Source organism: Heptranchias perlo, chromosome 21 (genome assembly GCF_035084215.1).
Source record: "Heptranchias perlo isolate sHepPer1 chromosome 21, sHepPer1.hap1, whole genome shotgun sequence".
In the NCBI taxonomy this organism is placed as follows: Eukaryota; Metazoa; Chordata; class Chondrichthyes; order Hexanchiformes; family Hexanchidae; genus Heptranchias; species Heptranchias perlo.
This window is the reverse complement of record NC_090345.1, coordinates 11,638,980-11,665,801: the sequence shown is the minus strand read 5'-3', so window position 1 is coordinate 11,665,801 and position 26,822 is coordinate 11,638,980. Positions and strand designations below refer to the sequence as shown.

Genomic DNA, 26,822 nt, shown 5'->3' with positions numbered 1-26,822 from the left:
AGACACAGTGGCCTAGCTTTTGCAATTGTTAAGAAAGCCAATTAATGGACACTGCAACATTGGAAAAGCAGATCACATATTCTTGTCTAAGACAAGATATCTTTTTCCCAACTATAGCCTCCATTCTGGCTGCCTGAATACAATCATCCAATAATGATCACAAGGGCAACCACAAATAATTTAAGGAGTCCATTTGAGCTCAGTTCAAAGTGAACTGCTGTGTGATCCATAGACTGGATGGCCTCAAGTTTGATCACTAATTTGTACTGATCTCAACAACAGGTGCAGTACGATAGTTTTCAATCGCTGCGGCTCAGGGGAAGGTCGAGTGAGGAGGAGGAGAAAGAATCAACCAAAGTTCCCACTCCTGGTCACTGACCCTGCTGTACGTGTGTGTGGATTTTTGGGCAAAAACAGCATCGGGTTTGGTTGTGATGCCCTCCACAGCTGGATAGCTTGCTCGCATTTTCTCTCTGAGCCCAACCATGAAGGCTGGCCACTTGAAGCAAGGTGGGGATGGCGTCAAGTCCACATCCATGGAACTGTAGCCCATCTCGAGTCAGTGCCTTCAGGAGGGGAGGAAGAAAAAACATCCAAATCCGTGTGAACTTTAACTGATCGTTAAACTTAAAAAAGTAACTTCACCCAATAAGAATATATTTGACTTCAATAATAATAGAATGTGTCAGATTTAACCATAAAACTCAATGGTACACACATTTCCCAGGGGGGTGGGGCGGGGATTGGGCATTCTCTCCTGGAAAACATTGACGCATTCTGGTTCAATTGTCTCTCCCTCGAAACATCTCCCCCAACAATCAGAGACACTCCTCTCCATCTAAACATCTCCCCCAACACACAGAGACACTCCTCTCCATCTAAACATCTCCCCCAACACACAGAGACACTCCTCTCCATCTAAACATCTCCCCAACAATCAGAGACACTCCTCTCCATCTAAACATCTCCCCCAACACACAGAGACACTCCTCTCCATCTAAACATCTCCCCCAACACACAGAGACACTCCTCTCCCTCTAAACATCTCCCCAACACAGAGACACTCCTCTCCCTCTAAACATCTCCCCAACAGAGACACTCCTCTCCCTCTAAACATCTCCCCAACACAGAGACACTCCTCTCCCTCTAAACATCTCCCCCAACACACAGAGACACTCCTCTCCCTCTAAACATCTCCCCAACACAGAGACACTCCTCTCCCTCTAAACACCTCCCCCAACACAGAGACACTCCTCTCCCTCTAAACACCTCCCCCAACACAGAGACACTCCTCTCCCTCTGAACACCTCCCCCAACACAGAGACACTCCTCTCCCTCTAAACACCTCCCCCAACACAGAGACATTCCTCTCCCTCTAAACACCTCCCCCAACAATCAGAGACACTCCTCTCCCTCTAAACATCTCCCCCAACACAGAGACACTCCTCTCCCTCTATCCATCTCCCCCAACACACAGAGACACTCCTCTCCCTCTAAACATCTCCCCAACAATCAGAGACACTCCTTGCCTCCCCCTCCCCGCCATTACCCACACCTATCTCTTGCATCTCCATGGAATAAAATGCTGTTTGTTGGCAAGAATAATTTTGAGAGATCAAGGTTAATTAGCGCGCTACCCTTCACTGGAAAGCCCACCCACACTTGCACGTTAACACTGGAACAGTAGGAAGTAGGAGCAGGATTGAGGGATGGAGGAAGGAGCCATGCTCCATTGTGCAGGCCCATAAAGATAAAAGTGCCTAATTCCTGGCTACGATCGTGTCCTGGATGATATTTAATAATGGCACTTCTGACACATTGAATTTCCTCACTTGTCAGTTTATAAATGGCAGCTTCCTCTCCCCTCCCATCAGTCCATGTTGTCACCTTTCACTCACTGCCACCCCCCCCACCCACCCCTCCCTCAGTTCTGGATGGTACTCTCCTTCACCTCCACTCTCAATGCTATTCTCTGTTACTATCTCTTACATCTGCAAGAGATAAAATGCTTATTAAGGGCAAAAATTCTCAAAATTTGTTTTGAGAAATCAAGGTGTAAGAGTCGAGATTCACCCATTAGGAAACTCCACTGATGCCCCCGGGGGGCTTTCCGGGGTAATGGGGAGATTCCCTCATTTCATTTGTGGGGGGTGGGGGGCGGTGGGGAGGTCCAGAGAATGATCCCAGCCTGAAACCCAGATGGTCCCCTCAACTATTGATGGTCAGGATGTCTGGTTGCACAGAAGGCCCAAGGCACAGGAACTCCCAATGAAGGGAGTCCTTACTCTCAGCCCACCCTGTCCCTTACAACAATGGCCATGTTTTTGGTGAGCCCAAGAGTCCACTGCAATACTGGGATCTGGCGTATCTGAAGTTCCAACATGACTATGTTGGAAATTCTTTGGATTTTAGGGACCATTGTCTCCATTTGTGATTTTTTAAAATTCGTTCATGGGATGTGGGCGTCGCTGGCGAAGCCGGCATTTATTGCCCATCCCTAATTGCCCTTGAGAAGGTGGTGGTGAGCCGCCTTCTTGAACCACTGCAGTCCGTGTGGTGACGGTTCTCCCACAGTGCTGTTAGGAAGGGAGTTCCAGGATTTTGACCCAGCGACGATGAAGGAACGGCGATATATTTCCAAGTCAGGATGGTGTGTGACTTGGAGGGGAACGTGCAGGTGGTGTTGTTCCCATGTGCCTGCTGCTCTTGTCCTTCTAGGTGGTAGAGGTCGCGAGTTTGGGAGGTGCTGTTGAAGAAGCCTTGGTGAGTTGCTGCAGTGCATCCTGTGGATGGTACACACTGCAGCCACTGTGCGCTGGTGGTGAAGGGAGTGAATGTTTAGGGTGGTGGATGGGATGCCAATCAAGCGGGCTGCTTTGTCCTGGATGGTGTCAAGCTTCTTGAGTGTTGTTGGAGCTGCACTCATCCAAGCAAGTGAAGAGTATTCCATCACACTCCTGACTTGTGCCTTGTCGATGGTGGAAAGGCTTTGGGGAGTCAGGAGGTGAGTCACTCTCCACAGAATACCCAGCCTCTGACCTGCTCTTGTAGCCACAGTATTTATATGGCTGGTCCAGTTAAGTTTCTGGTCAATGGTGACCCCCAGGATGTTGATGGTGAGGGATTCGGTGATGGTAATGCCATTGAATGTCAAGGGGAGGTGGTTAGACTCTCTCTTGTTGGAGATGGTCATTGCCTGGCACTTGTCTGGCGCGAATGTTACTTGCCACTTATCAGCCCAAGCCTGGATGTTGTCCAGGTCTTGCTGCATGCGGGCTCGGACTGCTTCATTATCTGAGGGGTTGCGAATGGAACTGAACACTGTGCAATCATCAGCGAACATCCCCATTTCTGACCTTATGATGGAGGGAAGGTCATTGATGAAGCAGCTGAAGATGGTTGGGCCTAGGACACTGCCCTGAGGATCTCCTGCAGCAACGTCCTGGGGCTGAGATGATTGGCCTCCAACAACTACTACCATCTTCCTTTGTGCTAGGTATGACTCCAGCCACTGGAGAGTTTTCCCCTTGATTCCCATTGACTTCAATTTTACTAGGGCTCCTTGGTGCCACAATCGGTCAAATGCTGCCTTGATGTCAAGGGCAGTCACTCTCACCTCACCTCTGGAATTCAGCTCTTTTGTCCATGTTTGGACCAAGGCTGTAATGAGGTCTGGAGTCGAGTGGTCCTGGCGGAACCCAAACTGAGCATCGGTGAGCAGGTTATTGGTGAGGAAGTGCCGCTTGATAGCACTGTCGACGACACCTTCCATCACTTTGCTGATGATTCAGAGTAGACTGATGGGGCGGTAATTGGCCGGATTGGATTTGTCCTGCTTTTTCTGGACAGGACATACCTGGGCAATTTTCCACATTATCGGGTAGATACCAGTGTTGTAGCTGTACTGGAACAGCTTGGCTAGAGGCACAGCTAGTTCTGGAGCACAAGTCTTCAGCACTACAGCTGGGATGTTGTCGGGGCCCATAGCCTTTGCTGTATCCAGTGCACTCAGCTGTTTCTTGATATCACGTGGAGCGAATCGAATTGGCTGAAGACTGGCTTCTGTGATGGAAGGGGTATCGGGAGGAGGCCGAGATGGATCATCCACTCGACACTTCTGGCTGAAGGTGGTTGCAAACGCTTCAGCCTTGTCTTTTACACTCACGTGCTGGACTCCGCCGTCATTGAGGATGGGGATGTTTGCAGAGCCTCCTCGTCCCGTTAGTTGTTTAATTGTCCACCACCATTCACGACTGGATGAGGCAGGACTGCAGAGCTTTGATCTGATCCGTTGGTTGTGGAATCGCTTAGCTCTGTCTATAGCATGTTGCTTCCGCTGTTTAGCATGCATGTAGTCCTGAGTTGTAGCCTGATTATCGCAAAAGAGGCAGGTAATACACCCAGAATGTCTTATCATATTAAAATAAGAGGAAATACACCGAATTTGATGCTAATCATATTTATTAGCAACTTCAACCAATCAATAAATAAAGAGGATCTGCAACATTAAGCAGCTGCTATTTGTCTATACGCGCTGCTCTTAAGGATTCGTGTGATAAGTAGGTAAGGTTATTGTAAAGGGGAAGAGTATTTATGTAAGGTACTTAGCAGCTTGTGCCTTCTACAGTCTGAGTTTTGAAATGTCTTGCAGAAATGTAAGCCTGTTCCCCAGAGTGGATGTCACATCACATGCCCGTCTTGGCGAGGTGACAGGATACATGAGTGAACACCATCTTCAGTTCAACAGAGAGAAGGGGAGAAATGTGAAGCAACGCCAGGGAATACCAGACAGGCTGGTATGCTGTATTTGCACAAACCTTTATGCAAGGGAATTGAATTTGGCTGACAACAGCTAGAATTCTGCAAAATCAGAGCAGGCGTGATTAATATTACTATAAACAAAGCAAAATGCCTGCAATACTTACAGCCCAGGGACAAAGAGGAGAAGGTAAATAATATAACACAATGAACGAGGAGGATCAGTGTTTTTTGAAATGCTGGAGAGTTTTGGTGTCATACAGAAGAGGATTAAAGCAAATAGACTAACTCACGGGGGGCCTGGGGGGTTATTGTAGCCCCACCTGGCAGGATCAGATCGGCTGCTCGTTTTACCCCCCTGTCCTATTTTACTTTACATTGAGCCAGTGGGTAGTAAAACAGGCGGCCAATCCGATCCAGTCAGCTTCCCAACGGGTGGGAGTTAGGTTAAAATTCCCACCCAGCCCAGATTTTGGCAACAAGGAGATGATAAATAATATCGCAATTACAGTAAGTGACAATAAACTAATCAGATGGGACAAAATCTGATGCATTAAACCGTTGATAAAGATCTATTTGAGACAAATGGCCACTGAATCCCACAGATAAAGACAATAAGGCCAATGGAATGCTGGCCTTTATATCTAGAGGACTAGAGTACAAGGGGGCAGAAGTTATGCTGCAGCTATTCAAAACCCTGGTTAGACCGCACCTGGAGTACTGTGAGCAGTTCTGGGCACCGCACCTTCGGAGGGACATATTGGCCTTGGAGGGAGTGCAGCGTAGGTTTACTACAATGATACGGGTTAAGTTACGAGGAGAGATTACACAAATTGGGGTTGTATTCTCTGGAGTTTCGAAGGTTAAGGGGTGATCTGATTGAAGTTTATAAGATATTAAGGGGAACGGATAGGGTGGATAGAGAGAAACTATTTCCGCTGGTTGGGGATTCTCAGAGTAGGGGGCAGAGTCTAAAAATTAGAGCCAGACCTTTCAGGAGCGAGATTAGAAAACCTTTCTACACACAAAGGGTGGTAGAAGTTTGGAACTCTCTTCCGCAAACGGCAATTGATACTAGCTCAATTGCTAAATTTAAATCTGAGATAGATAGCTTTTTGACAACCAAAAGTATTAAGGGATATGGACCAAAGGCAGGGATATGGAGTTAGATCACAGATCAGCCATGATCTTATCAAATGGCGGAGCTGAATGGGGCTGAATGGCCTACTCCTGTTCCTATGTTCCTCAGTGCAATCGTCTTTTTTTTGGTTAAGGTTAGAAAACTCAGGCAACAAGCAGTCAATGTGTTTCATGAGGGATTTAAATAAAGATTTTGTGAATACTGGCAATCAATACCGTACTTGTATTTTATTCTGGTTTGTTAGTTCTTGCTGTAAAGATTATAATCAATTAACTTTGATGTTTTCTATTTAGTCTATGAACTGAGTTCGTTGTATCATGTTGTAGGGGCGACTCTGATCGGTTAACGGTGCACATTTCAAATAACTCTGATTTCTGCCACGAGGACACTTTACTTCCATCATTGACACTGGTATTACTAATCTCCAGTGCTAAAGCTATGCTTTAATCGGTGATTGTGAAATGGGATGATATTTTCCTTTGATGAATGTAACTGAATACTCTGTGCGGAGGGACGGGATGGCATGGCATACTCCATTAAGAGCACTGTCCCAATGTCACTTCACTTCCAGGAGCTATCCAACCCAGACTGATGGGATGGAAGTGTTTTCTTTCTGCTGCCCGTAACCAAGACCCAAGTGAAATCGAGTTTTGCGTGCTCTGACTAGCATTTACTGTTCAGCAGCAGCTTAACAAGGCGCACTGAGGCCCGAAGCATAACTTCTATCGAGCCTCGGGCCTAACGGTTCGGCAGGCACCGATAGTGCGTCGTTCAGTTAGGCGCCCGAAAATGGGCCATAATGAATTTTGACCCTATTATGTCTTTAGGGTTCAGAACACAAAATCAGTAATACCCTTTATCCTACATCCATGACATTAAACCCTGGGCATTTCACTCACTGCATAGCATTAGAACGTAAAGGCAATATCATTAGTATTTTATATGTCTCAGTGAAGCCTCCCCTACATGGTCTTCTTTCTAGACTGTAGACCTTGAGCTTGTAGAATTATATATAAAAAAAACTTCACAGGAGGAGGCCATTTGGCCCATTGTACTTAGAGGAAGTGCTAGCCCCATAGCAGAGCTATCTACTCTAATCCTCTTTCCCTGTTCTTTCCCTGTAGACTTGCTATCATTCTTCATCCAGTGGGGGTAATTTTGACTTTGGCCGAAAGTGTAAAACAGGCGATGTTAAATCAGCCTTCCGTTACATATCTCTCCCCATTTTCATTTAAATCTTACACTATTGCCTGTTTTACACTATTGTCCAATCTTAAGATTACCCCCAGTGTTCTCTAATCTCATCTTCAATGCTTCCTCATAGCTCATCACCATTACAATTGGAATATTATAGTCAATTCTTCTCCGTGAACCTTAAGATATTAATCAAACCTCAGGATACCTGCCTCTGAAATAGTGCACGCCTATTATACAAACAGCTTCCATGGGGCATGTACCATTGTGTCCCAGTGCTGAATGTAAACAGCTGCTTTTGTCCACATGTAGTTCTGTAACATAAAGAGGTTATGAGAACTTCAGTTGACCAGCTGTCCAAAATTAACATAAAATACCATTAGTTAGCAGGAGGTCCACATTTAAAAGGGGTTCAGGCTTCGGTCAACTTATTCGCTGTGCGTGTTTTTGTGCTCATCAAGGTGAAGATTATTTAGTGCTGGGTGAACTTCAGGTACCCAAGGGTCGATTTTAACTCGGGATGCGCTTGGAGTGGGCGGGGTTGAGGGGTGGGAGGGAAACCCCCATGGAGAGTTGAGCATGAGGCCCGGGCAATTTTAAGTCCCAGACCTCATTAGCAATAGTCTCCCGCCTTGGGGGGAATGACATCAGGGCTAGCAGGAGGGAGCAGAAATTGGGATTGGGAGCTCGAGGACTGCTGAGACACAAGGGGCACAGCCCCTGGCATGAAGTTAATGCTTGGGGAACTTTGGCAGGAGATACCAGCACCGGTAGGAGCTAGGGAGGCCCAAGGGCTTCTTGCAGGCCTGTGGGAGGGCACCCCCGCTCCCCCCCAGGCCCACAAGCAATTCTCAGGACAGTTAAGCAAAGAGACTTACCTTGACGTCTTCTGGTCACTCTGCCTGTTGGGTTTGGCCCCATACAAGCCTCCCGAGCTTTTGAGTAAAAATGACATTGTGATGCGATGACATCATCGGGCTGCGACTTTTGAATGTAAAGTAGGCCCCCGCCTGCCTGGGGCGAGTGGCTCTCCCATGCCTGTTTTTGATGTGGGTGGGAACATGTCAACATCACGGCGTGAACCCCTCCCCGCCATTTTAACGACCCGCCCGGCCTGAATAGCCAGATGGGCTGGGTTAAAATATACCCCCAAGTGTCTATGTTAAGCACTCCCAGGTCTGGTATAGCACTGTTGGAAACATGGAAAGCTCCCTCCACTCTGCTCCAACAATGTATTTCAGCCTCAATCTCAGAAAAGCACCCCCTAATTGCATCAGCGCGACAATGGGGGTGAAATCAGATTTCGGTGGGAGCGCAAGACGGGCGATAGCAAATCGGCATTTTATTTTCCATTGAAGTCAATGTTTCCTGGTGATTGGCAAGTATTTGGTGCTGAGATTCACAGAGACAAGCCTTAGCCTCCATCCTTTTTATTTGATTTTCCTCTTGGCAGCTTGGTCGTATAATGAGTTCATAAACACAGGCAGTATTCACACATAGCGAGCATATATTTGCAGATCACTGCTCACACAGAGTTTAATAATCTGTGCCACTGCATTTGCTTCATATGGCCAGACACGTTGTAATAAAGTTCTGACGTTGCTTTTGGGGAAATAAAACAGCAGTAATAATAAAAAAGTAATGGTGTTGTTTGTAGGAGTGGCATTGCTCAGTGGTAGGTCTGACCATTTACAAGAATGGACTACGCATGGAAACCCATTTGATTCGAAGTGCAGGTGCAGAATTCTAATGCTCAATCTATTGACTTCAGATAAATATATACATGATCCAAGCATAGAATTCCAAGGGCAAAATCCCTTCCCATTACCTCCTACTGTAGAAAACTTCAGCGGAGTAAACTGCTTCTTATTCATTCCCATTATATGAAATTCCATATCCAGATTGGTCTCCGATGATGTAATCGGGGCCCGGCTGCTATTTTAACTAGAGGCCCACGCGGGGAAGCCGTTGTAGCTTTCCCATCAGGCCAATCGAACAGCAAAGAAGAGTCAGAGCCAGAAGAGGTCCCAAGAAGGTAAATGTTTTTACTTTTTTGACTTTCCTTGTGGGGCCCAGAGGAGCACTCCTGCATAGGCATCCCCTGCCCCAGGCTTCCCCACCTCCCCCGACCATGAAGCCCTCCCGAACACTAACCTGAGCGCCGGGGATTGTTGCTTCAGTCTTTGGCGGAGACCTCCTGCTGCCCAACAATCTGCCCCTGCCCACTGGCCAGCTGCTGCTGCTTGACAGTTTTGGGCAGAGAGGCTTATGTAGAGGAGCTAAAATCTACCGGTCCTCACACTGCCAGGGTTGGGACAGTCGACTGCCCGCCTTGGCCCCCACCCACATGACTGCTCACCGGTTTTGGGTAGAAGAGTTAAAATCAGGGCTCTAGTGTCAGTGTACTGAGTTATGAGGAAATGCTAGAAAAACTTGGGCCCCAAAATTCTGAGTCCTGCGATCAGCTGAAGGAAGTGTCACGGGCTGGGACTTTAGCCCATCCACTGCCTCTAAGCTCTGGAATTCCCTCCCTAAACATCTCCTCCTCTCTACCTCTCTCTCCTCCTTTAAGATGCTCCTTAAAATCGACCTCTTTGACCAAGCTTTTGGTCACCTGTCCCAATGTCTCCTTCTTTGGCTCGGTGTCTGATTACACTTCTGTGAAGCGTCTTGGGACGTTTTACTATGTTAAAGACGCTATAGAAATGAAAGCTGTTGATGTTGTTGTGTTATTGTATGTTATTCCAATGAATCAAACCTGTTACTATCCAAAGATCAAACCAGAATCCATTGATCTGGTTTTAACCCCCTTCCCATTTACTCCTGCTCGACGAAATCCCTGATCAAAGAATAATATTGGAATAGAAACATCTGATTAAAGCCCACAGCATTCATCAATTATCTGATTAATGGTAATGCTGAATCGCATTGAATACAGTCGACCAGGGTCAGTCTCCCCTGGAGAACTCAAATCATTTTTCAGTGCTCTGCTTTTGTTCCATATTCTGTTTAATTAAATGACTGCGCTCCCCTGATAGTTCAGGGAGGTTAGCCAATGAGTAGCTGAGTCAAAGAAACCAGAAAAGTACCAGGCTCGAACCTTGTTCTGTGCTGGGTAATCGTTTTTAAAATTGTTGTGCAGATAAAACAGAGGGGGTAATTTTCACCTTCACCACTTAGGCAGTAACCCGGTGGGGCCATTTTTGTTTTAAATGAGAATTTGGGCGGGTTCTATAATGGGCGGGCAATTTACTATAACGTTCCGCCAATCCACCACTCAAACGGTGAAGGTGAAAGTTACATCGCCCTCCCCCAAGAGCTCCTTTTATTAACAGGTGTTCATGAGGATGAGTAGGATTGGACCTCGATCCGGGATGATCAAACAAGGTATTCACTGATCCCATGAAAGTGTGATCTCATGGTTCTTTCAAAAATTGTCACAAAGAACCCAGACAACCACATGGTGTAAGCGAGGAAAATCTGGAAGGTAAAACAGAACTAACAGACTCAGGTGTTACCCAGATCAATAGTTTATTACGAGTGCACACGGGAGAACAATCTCAGCCACCCCAGCTGGAGACCTCGTTCTCAAAGGAAAAGTGGCAATACAACTTAGTTTATACAGTTTATTAGACAACACCCACTAATTACTAATGGGGGTGTATACATGGTAATATTGATACATCATTGGTTTATAGGGTTAATCAATCAGCTACTAGGCCTGCCCTTTGAACGCGAGTACCCCCTGTGAGAAGCTTATGGGCTGCAGAGGCTTCACTCTAACTTCGCATTCTTGAGCTATCTCTTACCCTTGTTATCACTACAGGGAGGGATCTTCAGCAGGAACATGGCCTGCTTGACTACAAAGCTCTATTGAATTATGCAGCCAAAATGACTCCTTTCCCAGACCATCAGCAGATGTTTCAACAATACGCCTTTGTACTCTTCTCTCTTCTCAGGAACAGACCCCTTCTAAACATTCCTAAAGTAAAGCTTGGAATGTCCTTGGTCAGCTAAACCTATCTATGTTAGTTTGAAAAGGGTTAACATAGTCAAGTATCCCATGGTGCTTTGTGTTTTGTTTCCAGCCTAACAAGATTGAACGGTACCTTTCAGACCGTTTTATACTGGCGAATTGGGGCCCACCCCTTTATATCCCTTAATCCAAATTTTATCCCTACACACGGGTTTAACTATATTAAAATCATTACTGCATATGCACCAATAAGCAGTTCAATGCCATGGGAGCAAGGACCTCTCACAACCAGCTACCAAAGCAATCACTCTTGCTATGTTGATAAACTGCTCCTACACCAAAAAGGAGCATGCGAACAGGTACTTACCATTACGGTTCATTAGCGGTTTGCGTAGACACAGAAGGACAATACTGGAAATTCTTACTTCCACTTGCTAAGGTGAAACTGAGATTTGTAAGATTTCAACTTCTGAATGAATCATATTATAAATATGATTAAAAAAGAATTGCATCCTTACGATAAGTATTGTTAAACCTGGAACCATACTTCCATCAAGAATGGATAATTCTTTAGAATCCATTTTTATAATCGCAGGCAGGTTTCAAAAGCCAAGAAGCAATTATAGATTTGGCCTAATCTTTGAAAACCTTTGTCATCTGCATGCAGATTCTACAACTAGTAACATTACTGGTTACTCATCTCTTTTCAGGTTAGATATTTCACCCAGTCACATCAGGGCTAGTGGTACAGACTTAAGAATGAGTGTCATCATCAGCACACAGTTTTAAAAATGAATTATTACTGACTAACTTTTTTTTCGTTGTCTTACTGTTCCTTAAATATTTCTTGTTTTGATCAATAATTGCTGACCACATAATTAAGGGAACCAGCTTGTCGGAGTTATTGAGCCTGACAGCAGGAAGGAGCTAAATTAACAATTGTTTACGACCAGCCTTTTAACATTATTGCACTTCAGTAGTTTTGCCACTTTAACTGTCTATATTAAGTCTGGTCCTAGATCTCAGTCCTCCTACGAGCCACTTTCCTTGAGCATGTCATCAGGAATTTTAGAAAGAAGACTAAATTAATGATTATTTCAGAAAGACTTTTTCAAAAACTGACAAAGAGCTCATACAACCACATGGGTTTAACCAGATTAAAATCACTGGGCAATCTTTCTTTTCCAAGAGAGTAGTGAGCCTCTGGAATGCATTGCCGGCTGGAGTGATGGGTGCTGACTCTCTATACACCTTCAAGAGGGAGCTGGATTGGTTCTTGACTGGGGCAGAGGTCACATCTTGTGAAAGGTAAGTGGTTTAACAGTTCAGGTATGCATAGTTAATCATTAGCCTGTGGGGGTCGGAGAAGAATTTTCTAGTTTATTTGCCCTGGGTTTTTTTTCCTGTTTTTTTGCCCCTCCCAGGAGATTACATGGCTGGCGGGGGCAGGCATGATGGACCAACTAGTCTTTTCCTGCCCGTCACCAGTGAGTAGTTCAATGCCACAAGAGTAAGGTCCCTCACAACCAGCAATCAAAGCAATCAACCTTGCTTTGTTGATGAAGTGTTGCTACACCAAAAAAGAAGGAGCACATGAACAGGTACTTAGCAGAAAAATCAAACTATTATGGTTCATTAGAATTGTTACCCAATCTTAATTGGTATAAAGGGAGATTGCATTAATGCCTCAGTTGACCCTTGTTAATGGGTTTTAAAACTACCAGTTATAGGAGGCCTGAGAGCAAACATTTTGTCTGGATCTCGTTGTGATGTGCTATCTTACAGAAACATCATGGATGATATATTCCCTTGTGTGTTAGTTAAACAAATCCATAAAACGCATTTTTTTTTGTAAATGCATTTATGGATTTGTTAAAACTAACATACAGAAAAAAAAATTAGAGCACAAATCGGAACAGTGGGCAATAGTACCAATTTGAGATGTCACTGGAGCAAAACTCCATTATGTCTCATCAGGGGAATTCGAGCAAAGTGCCTGCTCCAGAGACTGCAGCATGTTTTTGTTTTATTTATTTATATCCATCCAATTTTTGTCCCCTCCTCGCCTCGAAGATGCTGACTTATGCCCAAGTGGTCATTCTTCACGTGACCCTAAAGAGTGAGCCCCAGCTGTGGTGGGGTTGGTGAGGGGGATGGATGGGGTGCTCATCACAGCCCACCCCAACCCAACTCTGACCTCGCCCAACGCCCATGCGGACACTTTCCGGCAGAAGTCACTGAATAGCAATCACAAACAGTTGATCTTTCTCCCCTGCCATGCCCAGAAGTACTGAGGCCAATTTTAACACCTTCCCTGCACGAGGTTAGCTAACTCAGCACAGATTGCAGACGAACCAATGATCTTCCCAGTTTATATGGTCTGGTAGCACAATGGACAGTAAACTTAGCCAATCAATCAGTCATCACATAAGCCGGTATGTATATTGCAGTCCTAATGTCAGCTTGGCTCGTTTGATAGCTCTCTTACCTCAGAGTCAGAAGATTGTGGGTTCAGTCCCCATTCTAGTATATAATCTAGGCTTCATTGCAGTATTGAGGGAATTCTGATGGTCAGTGATACGAATGAGATACTTAACTGAAGGACATCTTAAGGTGCTATATGAATGTAAGTTCTATCTTTCTGAAAGCACAGAAAGGTGCAGCTGTGATGCACTGATAAATATGCAGATCCATTTAACATAATGTGAAAAATCAGTACAATCCTCTTCACCACTTCCTTCCTAAGTACATTTGTGGATGTTTGTGAGCGTGGAGTGAAGGAATTAAAGAGCAAAATTCAAAGAGCGAATGAATTTGCCCAATCCCTAACTTAATCCTAGCCTGGGGTGAGATTGCTGTAAGATAATTATATTTTGTATGGTTTATGCTTTTTAAAAAAATAACACTTTCACATTTTAAGGATCATAATAATGTTGTCTAACAGAAATAACAAGGGGTTTGCCAAAATTATTTTCATGAAGATTAGTCCCGAAAGTATTGAGTCCCTACTCTGGCCGCACCCACTATGGTGCAGCTCCTGGTCCTTCCTTTCAACAGGAATGTACAGCACTGGAAGAGACTATTATAGTCCATCTGGCTGTTCTCAAAAGTTTACAAAGTACCATACTGTACTCTCTCTCTCACACCCTCCAATCCCTTTCTCTGCCAAATATCCATCCAGACATGAGTTGCCCTCCTAGCCCACAGTCCGGTTCCACTTTCCAGTCTCAAGAGAAACCATCACAGTGCAAAATATATGTCTCAGACCAATGGTGGTGATAACCACACTTTGTAATGTGTAGCAGTGGTGCAAAGATAAGGACAGATTGGGGGGGAGGCCATTCCACCCACTTAGCTCACCATTCTGCAGAAATCCATTGACTCCACTCCCAACCAGCATCTACCAGCTGTTAAGTGAGTCCAGATTTCACCTTCGCAATCCTACCCCGGTGTTAATCACTCTTTGCATGAAGAAGTGCTTCTTTATCTCTTGTCCTTTACCAGTTTGTAACCATAACCATTGTCCTGCAGTCCAGGTTCAACTTAAAATAGTGTTCTGGATTTAACTTTTCTATGCTTCTTAGTATCTTGTAGACCTCTACAAGATTCCCTCCCATTCATTTGCTTTCAAGGCTGACTGGGGCACGTACAGCACCAGCATGACAATCCTGTACTCTACTTATTTTGGAACAGAGCTCATCATTCTATCAACTTTATGAATTGCATTTTCACCATGACTGGATTTGCTCAGTATTCAGTCTACTATGATGCCCAGATCTCTTCCAGCCTCTCCACCAGCTAATTCACCACAGTAGGTGTGCCTCCTATACCTTGGACCTGTGCACTCTGCTACAAATCTCTCTATATATTTATAGCTGCCTAATCCCAACAGGGCAAGGCTTCCAACTAGCTTTTGCCTTCCTTATTATATTTGAAACATGACTCAGATGGAGAAGAGAGGGTCTGAATGACCACTTCAGCATCCAGCCCTATTTGAGGAACTTCCCCCTCAGCAGTCCGGCCAAGCTTGGCAGCAGAGTTTTCTCAGACAATCACATGGAAGTAAAAGTTTACAACATGCACATTCAAATCATTTTGATTTTATGTCCGATTGCCCACAGTGCTCATGTGAACTGCAGAAATTAAATGCAATCTCAGCGATTCGACAGATAGAGTAACGTCAGAATCTGCGCTGGCACTGAGTGAAGGAGGAATCATCGTTAATTCGGGCATTGGCTGCAAGGGTTTGACATGAACTGAGCTTGGTTAGTGCAGACCCAGTTCCTATGGATACAAATTGTACGCATAAAACTGATCTTGACAAGGAATAAATTCTATTAAACTGGCAATTATACACAAAGGGGATCATTTTGACCTTGGGCGATAGTGTGAAACGGGCGATATCGGATCAACCGCCCGTTATACACCTCTCCCGATTTCTATTTCCATTGCAGTCGATTCGCTACCATCCATTTTACACTATCGCACAAAGTCAAAATTACCCCAAGCAAGTCTAAATGATGTCTGGTGTAGAGGGAATGGAAATGTCACGTTGCTGATAATCTTGTGAACATGCGATTAAGTTACATTGTTGGGGACAGACATAGGCACCTGGGCTTTGCTTTATCCAGTTGGAAGTCCTTAATGCCAATACTAGATATACATAAAGAAAATAAATTCTATTCCCTAACAGTACTGAGGGAGTGCTGCACTGTCAGAGGTATCGTCTTTCAGTCAAGACGTTAAATCGACGCCCAGTCTCGTGGATGTAAAAGATCCCATCGCACTATTTGAGGAAGAGCAGGGGAGTTCTCCCTGGTGTCCTGGCCAACACTTATCCCTCAACCAACATCACTAAAACAGATTATCTGGTCATTATTACATTGCTGTTCATGGGACCTTGCTGTGCGCAAATTGGCTGCCACGTTTCCTATATTACAATTCAAAAGTACTTCATTGGCTGTAAAGAATTTTGGGATGTCCTGAGGTGGTGAAAGGCGCTATATAAATGCAAGTACTACTTTTCAACATGGGCATTCCTCGTCTAAATGAGCTCACAAAATTCATGAAAACAATGTCTGCATTTTCTGTGTATGGTTAGCTGCTGATGTGTTAGGAAATTATCAACTCTGCATCAGCTGGTTAACACAGGCGTAAAGAATTAAATCGTTAAAAATCAATTGCTAATCTGTTTTGTAGGTAGCCGAGGCCTGTTTTCAGTAAATTAGCAGCTTAACATCAGAACTAAGATGTTAAGCTGGAAGCTACTGACACTTCTTGCTTCTATTTGAGTTTCCTTTGATAAAAAAGATGCTTTGCTGAAGTGGTAACTCACATTTCGCTTTTTCCAGGCTATGAAGTGAGCAGTAATAGGTGGTTAGTGAACTTTCTAAATCTAGATCTAAAACATAATCAGATAGAAGTACAAATTGAGCTCATTCCAGAGATTTACACTCAATAACTTAGCTCACCCACAAGCACAGCGACTCTTTGTTGAATGTTTATGGGTCAGTTAGATTATCGCTCTACGCCAATGTGAAAAAGTTACAGATGTGCACCGGTGATGATGCAAAACCAAGTTCAAGTGTCAGCATGGCTCAGTTGGTATTACTCTTGTATCTGAGTCAGAAGGTTGTGGGTTCAAGCTCTACTCTTGGGAGTGCTACATTGTCAGGGGTCGCTCTGATGGGAGCAGAACTCCATCTTGCTTCAACCTGTAAAACTTATTTACTTTATTTCTTTTTTATGTGAGGCTTCAGAAAGACCAAATTTTGTGAATTTAAAATGGACTGTAGTCAATGGTACCTCAAGGGAAGCTCGCCATATCTGTCGTGTGAGGAACTCAGTTAGGCTGTCTAGACTAAAGCCCCAGCAGCCTTTGAATTCATACTAATCAAATGATAAATTCTTTGAAGGACAATGGGCAGTATATTTGTAAACAAGAGGAATAATTTCCATTGCTGACAGGTGTGAAAGAATTCAAACTTACAGATGTATAATGGGTGAGCCATCAAAATGAGTTCTGGTCTAAAGAGGAGTACAGTTATGCATTGTTTGAAGCATTAGAAAGCCCTGGTCAAAGTATACAGGATAGTATGCATCAATTAACACAGAATGCAAACATATCTATCATTGTGGCCCTGAAAATACGAACAATGACAGACAGGAAAAGACTCTCTGGTCCATCCAGCCTGTCCTACACAATTGTGCTATCTTTTGCATCATAATATAGACACTCCCCAACCCAACTGAAACTATGTGATCTCCACACAGTTCCCTTGGACTCCTGCCTTAATTCCAACAGTACACACCCAGAACAGCCCCAAACTGATGAGATCTGGTTATGCTGGGTCCCAGACTATTGTCTGAATTTCCTGTGGCCTTGTTCGGGGGTGGAGACACCCTGTACTGGGATGTACCATCTCTTCAGCCTCAAAGAAACCTGCCGTAATTTCGGAGGCTGGTGTTCTGAGTGAGACGAGGGTTACTGGCCTCCTGAAGTGTGCTATGACCTGGACCCCTGAAGAAAAGATTGTTTTGTTTTTTTTATTAATGATATTATCGGCCCCCTTACAAAGGGGGTGGATGTTCCGGTCTGTGTGGGCTGGCGAGTGCCTGACAAGTGCCTCTAGTAACACGGACGCCCACCAGCAATATCTAGACTGGATGACCTCCCACTGACTCTGCATTCTCTGGCCAGTGGAAGACATGATCCTAGCATCAATACCGGATCGCATCCTTGGGCAAATTCAAGATGCCTCCTCTTTGAAATAGCTTAATTGACAGTTCTCTATTCAGAGGCCTAACTGATAATACGATATATACGGCAGCTTTCCTTGCAATATTTAACTCAGTTTTCAAGTTGAGAGTGTAGCCTTCAACTCTATTTCAGCAACTGACACTTAACTCCATCCAGTAGGCAAGAATATTGCCTCAACTCCATACAAACATTGCACCAGGAAGTTGACGAAAGTCCGTATCCTCCAAATATATTGCAGATTATCTGACAGTGCAAGAAAGAGGTTTGAAACTTTGGGGATTGATTGATTCTTTGCTGTTTTAGAAGTTCAGGACAATTTGCTTTGAATGATCACTGCTTATACAGATTAGATATATGAATCAAATTCGGTCAGCCAAAACCCATTCATATTCCACATGCATCCCCCTACCACCAATCAGGCAAGAAGGAAGAATACCTACAACTGAAATTGTAAAGCAATTGCTTGTTCTAACTCCGCTCACCGGCACTTTAAACCGCTGAGCGGTACTGAGGGCCGGCATTACATATGAATTTACGTTTCAGGCATTCTGTTAATGTTAACTCTTAACAATCCTTCCATTAAATGAAATTGATTTTTATGGGAGAGTATTTTGGATGGTTTGGTGATGTAAGCTGTTTATTGATCAGCTGTTTAAATCCCCAGTGCACTGCTTAAAGCGGCTGAGTGTTATCCTCGGATTTAGCCTGTCCAAATCAATCATAACAGAGTTCCACTGGAGTCATCCCATGAGTACTGTACATAGAATTAACATAAGAAATAGGAGCGGGAGTAGGCCATACGGCCCCTCGAGCCTGCTCTGCCATTCAATCAGATCGTGGCTGATCTTTGACCTCAACCCCACTTTCCCGCCCGATCCCCATATCCCTTGATTCCCCTAGAGTCCAAAAATCTATCGATCTCAGTCTTGAATATAAACATCTGAGCGTCCGCAGCCCTCTGGGTTAGAGAATTCCAAAGATTCACCACCCTCTGAAGAAATTTCTCCTCATCTCAGTCTTAAATGGCCAACCCGTTATCCTGAGTCTATGCCCCTTCAGGCCAGAGGAAGCAGCCGCTCTGCATCTACCTTGTCAAGCCATCTAAGAATTTTATACGTTTCAATGAGATCACCTCTCGTTCTTATAAACTCCAGAGAATATGGGCCCATTCTTCTCAATCTCTCCTCAGAGGACAACTCTCTCTTCCCAGGAATCAATCTGGTGAACTTTCATTGTACCGCCTCTAAGGCAAATATATCCTTCCTTAGGCAAGGAGACCAAATCTGTACACAGTACTCCAGGTGTGATCTCACCAAAGCCCTGTACAATTGTAGCAAATTGCATAGAATTTACAGCACAGAATTAGGCCATTCGGCCCAACTGGCCAATGCCAGTATTTACGCTCCACACGAGCCTCCTCCCACCCTAATTAATCTAACCCTACCTGCATATCCTTCTATTCCTTTCTCTCTCATGTACTTTTCTAACTTCCCCTTAAGGGCATCTATGCAATTCGCCTCAACTACACCAAGTGGTAGCAAGTTCCACATTCTAACCACTCTCTGGGCAAAGGAGTTTCTCTTGAATTCTTTATTAAAATTATTAGTGACTATCTTATATTTATGGCCCCTAGTTTTGGATTCCCCTACAAATGGAAACACCTTCTCTACGTCTACCCTATCAAACCCCTTCATAATTTTAAAGACCTCTATTAGGTCAATCCTCAGCCTTCTCTTTTCCAGAGAATAAAGCCCCAGCCTGTTCAGTCTTTCCTGATAGTTACAGTACCGCACTGTATTCTTTTGCTTTTGTATAATTCTAAATCTTGGAAACTAATTTGATAACTAGCTTTAGCCCGAATGATACGGGCTGCTCACACAGCATTTCCCACCTTTCAGAGAGGGCAGCAGTGCACGTGCAATCCCTGGTGCAAAATATATTAGTAAAAGAATAATGGTTGATTCTGTCACATGCAACTCACATTCACGGATAAAGCTATAGATTGCAGCAGATATAGGTCTGCCGATGGAATCTGCAGTGGTAATTTTGAGGATAAATGCACCTCCAGTATAGTAAGCTGTGTACCGGTGGCTGTGCTCGGCCAGAACAGTTTGATACAACATTAAACTACAATAATCTAACTGATACGAGATCTCTTGTTGATACAAGATATGGTTTTTTTTTTGCAACTGGCCATTTGAGTTCTTATGGTATTTGCTAAAAGGCTGGAGTAAGCATTCTGAGCAAGCTTGAGTCTTTTAATGCATCTCGATGCTGCCTGTTCCGCTGCTGCCCCTTTAACATCTGCTGGGCTTCGCAGTGGAGCCCTCTAGGAAACGAAGAACTTCATTCCCTCTCAGCTCTCTCTGAGGTACCGATGAGACTTACCCAGCCGTCCGGCATTTCTGAGTGACAGGCAACCCACCAGCTCAAAGCTCACAGCCTCCTGGCTGAAAAGCGAGACGTCCAACTGATTGAAGCTGGATTTGTTTCTTGTATAGAATTACGGCAGACGATGATTGAAAGCAGCCCCTTCACCAGCGACTCGCTAATAGCAGGCCTGTCCAATCGAGTTCACACCTCGCCAATTGGCTTTGCAGCTGAGATTCATTTCATTTGGACATTTTCTCCTTGAGCCCTTTATCACTGTGTTGTGTTTGTAATGGGAAGAGCAAGACATTCCAGCTTAACGCAGTGACTTATTAACTGTGCTGTAGAACTGATACTGCTATTGCCAATAAGTATAATGCGATTAGCTGAAAAATTAGATTTTTCATTTTATTAGCCACAGAAGAATTGGATTTTTTTTCATGCTGTAAAAATGTTCATGGATGACTCTCTGCAATGATTTTTAAAACGAGTCACTTTAAAGTAAAATCGCAATAATATTCCTGCCTTATGCTAAAAAAAATTGCTATATGTGAATTGCATGGTTAATATATTTATTTATGCGTAAATGATAAAAGGAGGACATTCACTTTCATTTTTCAGCCTTTTTTGATGTGTAGTCACTGTTGTTATATAGGCAAATGTGGCAGTCAGTCTCTCCACAGCAAGGTTCTACAACAATATTGAGATAAAGGACCAGATAGTTTTTTTTTTAAAAGTGATGCTGTTGAGGGATAATACTTGAAAAGGAAAAATTTGCAGGGGCTATGGGGAAAGAGCAAGGGAGTAGGACTAATTGGATAGCTCTTATAAAGAGCCGGCACAGGCACGATGGGCCGAATGGGCTCCTTCCGTGCTGTATGATTCTGTAAATGTTGTCCGGGACAACAGGAGAACTCCCCTTCTCTTCATTGTGTGATGGAACCTTTTACATCCACCTGAACAGGCAGATGAGGCCTTAGTTTAACATCTCATTGAAAAGGCGACACTAGAACAATGCAACACTCCCTCAGTACAGTACACAAGTCCCTAAAGTGGAGCTTGAATGCACAACCATAAGACCATAAGAGATAGGAGCAGGAGTAGGCCATTCGGCCCCTCGAGCCTGCTCCGCCATTTAATGAGATCATGGCTGATCTGATTTTTACCTCAACTCCACTTTCCCGCCCTTTCCCCATATCCTTTGACTCCCTTGCTGATCAAAAATTTGTCTAACTCAGCCTTGAATGTATTCAATGACTCAGCCTCCACAGCTTTTTGGGGTAAAGAATTCCAAAGATTCACGACCCTCTGGGAGAAGAAGTTCCTCCTCATTTCCGTCTCAAACGGGCGACCCCTTATTCTGAGACTATGCCCCCTAGTTTTACAACTTTCTAACTCAGAGCTGGAATGCTACCACTAATCCAAGCCGACGCTATTAACTGAAAAGGGTCGACATTTGGTCTTTTTTCTCCTACATTTGCTTCCTGCCCCTCCTCTTCCTTGCCCTACGGTTCCATGAGCACCAGGTACCTTCCCATACCTCACCCAAGTGGGCACTCGTCACACGTGGGCATCGAGAGAATTTTCAACTGCACCGGGTGTCATAGGCGAGCCTGTTTCTGCCCTCACCCGTGCCCATGCTTGCACACATCCAGCATGGGTGGCGGACGCTAGATAGGGGTCGGGGGGTAAATTTTAACCCCACGAACGGGTGGGTTGGGGGCGGTGGAAAGGTAAAAATTGTAAAAAAACTAAAACCCGACCCCAACTCGCCTCCAAACTGCCCACTTCCAGTTTTAATGGAGGCGGTCGAGGGGTGGGCACCAATCCACCCTCAGGAGGCGGGTTGGTCAGTGGAAGTGTTTAAGGAGGGTGCAGGCTTCCATTTTGACAGATTTTTATTTTTAACTCTTGGGGGCCGGGATTCCCGGGCCTTCTGCTTCACGCCATGCAAGAGGAGGCGAGAAGGCCTAGGTTAGCAGGTAAGTATCTTTATTGCACTGCTTGTGGGCCTGGAGGAGCAGGAATGCTTCCCCCAGGCCCTTCCCCACAAGCCTACCTTCCGCGATCCCACACATGCGATCGACCGACCCCCCCCCCCCCCCCATGATCTCCGACCCCTGATGACCCCCAACAACCGACCCCTCCTCAATGACCCCTGGCACCGACCCCCACGATGACCAACACCACCTCCCCCCCCCCCCCCCCCACGATGACCCCCGACCCTTACCTGCTGGCATCCACTCCCTGCCTCTTCTCCCATCCGATTGACAGCCAATCTGGCTGGCCTGTCAGGCGGGAAACCTACAAAAAATTAAAAGACGTCCTTACGTCAAAATCGTAAGGACGTCCGGGAAACCCGTACTTCCAGGCTTCCTGTCAGGAATTTCCCACACCCCCGCCCTCTTCCTGGCTCCAGGTTAAAATTTACCCCCAGGAGTCTGAGAAGATTTTCCTCTACCTAACCCAAAGGCCAATTGCAGCATCACTTCCACTGTCCCAGGGTAGGCTCAACTAACCTAGCGTAGGCCAGGAATTCAACCCAGGGCCTTTCTGGCCTGTACGGCTCAGCCATTCGCTGGATAGATTCACTGTGCCATCGGGGCGAGCCGGAACAGTCAAGCTCAAACATTTTCATTCTGATTTTGTGACTTGTGCAGAAGGCCGTAGCGGCCTGAGAATTTTACAATGGCTCAAAGGCATGTTCGGCAACCTTATAAAAAATAACCACTGTGAATTGTGCAGCTGTTCAGTGCCAGCACCTATCAGGCTGTTGCACTTTGTGCCCTGGGTTACAGCATTTGCCAAGCACTAAAAGTCTGATGGAAAGACAACTTTCCAGGAGAAACTGCCAGCGTGTAAGGTTAGTGATTTAAGGTCTTAAAGGGGAAAGTTTTATACTAAAATGGTATGCAGAACATTCTGAAGGGGGAGGGTGAACAGCCAGAGGTCATGGTCCATATCGGTACCAACGACATAGGTAGAAAGAGCGATGAGGTCCTGCAGGCAGATTTTAGGGAGCTAGGAAAGAGGTTAATAAGCAGGACCTCAAAAGGTAGTAATCTCCGGATTACTCCCGGTGCCACGCGCTTGAGAGTACAGCAATAGGAGGATAGAGCAGTTGAATGCGTGGCTGGAGAGATGGTGCAGGAGGGAGGGCTTTAGATTCCTGTGGCATTGGGACCAGTTCTGGGGGAGGTGGGACCTGTACAGGCTGGACGGGTTGCACCTCAAAAGAGCTGGGACCAAAGTCCTCGTGAGGAGATTCACTAATGCTGTGGGGGAGGGCTTAAACTAATTTGGCAGGATGTAGCATCGGAAAGGAGAAACAAGGTGCACAAAGGATTGGGAGAGACAAATAGCACTAGAGTAAGAAATAGTACAGTATTAGATGGGATCAGACCAAGAGAATACAAGAAGGTCTAAGACAGGTTTACAGTGCATGTATGTAAACGCATGTAGCATGGTAAATAAGTTTGGTGAGCTGCAAGTGCAAATAGCCACATGGGAATATGATGCTGTGGCAATAACAGAGACCTGGCTCAAAAAAGGGCAGGATTGGGTACCAACTATTCCGGGATACAAAGTATTCAGGAAAGATAGGGAACGACGGGAACTGGGGAGGGGGTGGCATTATTGATTAAGGAGAATATTGCAGTGCTGGAAAGAGACAATGTCCTGGAGGGGTCAAGGACAGAATCTATTTGATTATTTAAGAAACAATAGAGGCACTATTACACTACTGGGTTTATTCTATAGGCCACCAACTAGTGGGAAAGATATAGAGGAACGAATTTGCAGGGAAATTACAGAGAGGTACAAGAGCCATAGAGTAGTGATAGTGGGGGACTTCAACTATCCTAATATAGACTGGGATAGCAATAGTGTAGAGGGCAGAGAGGGGGAAGAATTTCTGAAGTCTGTTCAGGAGAACTTTCTTGATCAGTATGTTTCCGGCCCAATGAGGAAGGAGGCATTGCTGGATCTAGTTCTGGGGAATGAGGTGGGTCAAGTGGAGCAAGTGTCAGTGGGGGAACATTTAGGGAACAGTGATCATAGTATCATAAGGTTTAGATTAGCTATGGAAAAGAACATGGAGCAATCTAGAGTAAAAATACTTAATTGGAGGAGGGCCAATTTCAATGGGTTGAGAACAGATCTGACCCAGGTAAAGTGGAATCAAAGATTAGCAGACAAAACTGTAATCGAACAATGGGCGGCTTTTATAGTGGAGATGGTTCAGGTACAGTCTAGGTACATTCCCACGAGGGGGAAAAGGTAGGGCAACTAAAGCCAGGCCTCCCTGGGTGACAAAAGAGATAGAGTAAGATGAAGCAAAAAAGGGGACGTGTGACAGATGTCAGGTTGATAATACAAGTGAGAACCAGGCTGAATATAGAAAGTACAGAGGGGAAGTGAAAAAGGAAATAAGAGGGGCAAAGAGAGAGTATGAGAATAGACTGGTGGCCGACATAAAAAGGAATCCAAAAGTCGTCTATAGGCATATAAATAGTAAACGGGTAGTAAGAGGAGGGGTGGAGCCAATTAGGAACCAAAAAGGAGTCCTACACATGGAGGCAGAGGGCATGGCTGAGGTACTAAATGAGTACTTTGCACCTGTCTTTACCAAGCAAGAAGATGCTGCCAAAGTCACAGTAAAAGAGGAGGTAGTTGAGATACTGGATGGGCTAAAAATTGATAAAGAGGAGGTACTACAAAGGCTGGCTGTACTTAAAGTAGATAAGTCACCCGGTCCGGATCAGATGTATCCTAAGTTGCTGAAAATGCAAAGTGATACATTTTGGCAGGAAGAATGAGGAGAGGCAATATAAACTAAAGTGTACAATTCTAAAGGGGATGCAGGAACACAGAGACCTGGGGGTATGTGTGTACAAATCACTGAAGTTGGCAGGACAGGTTGAGAAAGTGGTTAAAAAAGCATTCGGGATCCTGGTCTTTATAAATAGAGGCATAGAGTACAAAAGCAAGGAGGTTATGATGAACCTTTATAAACCACTGGTTCTGGGCACCGCACTTTAGGAAGGATGTGAAGGCCTTAGAGAGAGTGCAGAAAAGCTTTACTAGCATGGTTCCAGGGTTAGGGACTTTAGTTATGTGGATAGACTGGAGAAGCTGGGATTGTTCTCCCTGGAGCAGAGAAGGTTGAGAGGCAATTTGATAGAGGTGTTCAAAATCATTAGGGGTCTAGCCAGAGTAGCTAGAGAGCAGTGTTCCCATTGGCAGAAGGGTTGTGAACCAGAGAACATAGATTTAACGTGATTGGCAAAAGAGCCAAAGGCGACACGAGTAAAAACTTTTTTACACAGCGAGTGGTTGTGATCTGGAATGCACTGCCTGAGGGGATGGTGGAGGCAGATTTGATCATGGCTTTCAAAAGGGAATTGGATAAGTACTTGAAGGAAAAAAAATTGCAGGGCTATGTGGAAAGGACGGGGGAGTGGGACTAGCTGGATTGCTCTTGCAGAGAGCCGGCACGGGCTCGATGGGCCGAATGGCCTCCTTCTGTGCTGTAACTGTTCTATGATTCATCATGGAATACAAATTTGACAAAAAAGTGAAAATCAACTCCCATGGCAAGCAATTGATGATTTTTTGTTCTGCCTCAGGGTGAGGCCAGTACTGGGAAATCATTGTTATCTCATATTTTTCTAGCTGGGTGTCTGCATCGAGTACAACCAGGTCAAGTGTAGCAAAGCCAGATGCAGATTAAAGTGCCTTCCACTGCCATAAAAGACCCTTACCTCCCATCTCAGAAGAAGGGCCTCTATTATACCAAGTGTAACTTTTCCACTTCCTGGGCAAACCATCTCAAAGCCTCTTCAAATAAGATTAACAATTTAATGCCAATGACAGAAGGAAGTTGGGCCTGCATTTATCATAGCACCTTATCACTTCCCTCAGAAGCATCAAACCAGTTTTGTGTTATGGACCCATGCTCACAAGAGGGATGAGACTGCCCCAACTGAATTATAGCCAATAGAAAAAAGGAGACTTTCATTCCATCAGTTTACTAATATGACAATAAATAAAGGAAAATACAGAAATCTGATGAACTCTTGGGCCCTCTCTCTATAGACACGATGGGCTGGATTTTGATGTAGAAAAAGGCTCACAGCGCTCACCGTTATTCATGTGCAAATCGAAGAGTAACTAAAGACTGCACATGCACAGTTCAACGCGGGAATCCGGACGTTGCTCTCCAAGATGCCCTGCTCCTTCAAAAGTTGCGCAAAAACGGCATCTCGGCGTCTGGCTCCTGAAGTTCCTGTATTGACGTCGCATTTATGGACTAAACCCGGCAACAAAAGTTAAGTCAAGTCATTTCAAGTCTAAGTACCATTTTAATAGCGTGGCAAGTCTTAATTACTGCCATACAACCTCTCTGGCACTGAAAATTAACGTTTACAAGTGTGGAGTCTCATTCCTTCAGATTTTAATTATTGGACATTTGAAATATTTTTGTTTTACTTTTTCTTTCTGTATCTTTTATCTTAATTCAATCTTTCTTTCCCTCTCTTTATTTCACTTTCTGTGCCTGAATTCACTATTCGAACTTGCACTTCCTGGTTCTGACTCTGCGCAGTTATTGAAGAGTCTTCCAT

General features: G+C 44.8%; 1 protein-coding gene across 2 annotated transcripts in view; it reads right to left on the bottom strand.

The window, feature by feature from the left end:
- The window catches only part of LOC137339976 (VPS10 domain-containing receptor SorCS1-like), a 462,228-nt gene extending 441,763 nt beyond the window's left edge, over positions 1 to 20,465 (bottom strand). For both annotated transcript variants that reach the window (XM_068002094.1, XM_068002095.1), the window contains exon 1: positions 20,218 to 20,465. The gene's annotated coding sequence lies outside the window, so the exon portion shown is untranslated. The remainder of the gene's footprint in view (positions 1 to 20,217) is intronic.
- Between the last annotated feature and the right edge of the window lie 6,357 nt (positions 20,466 to 26,822).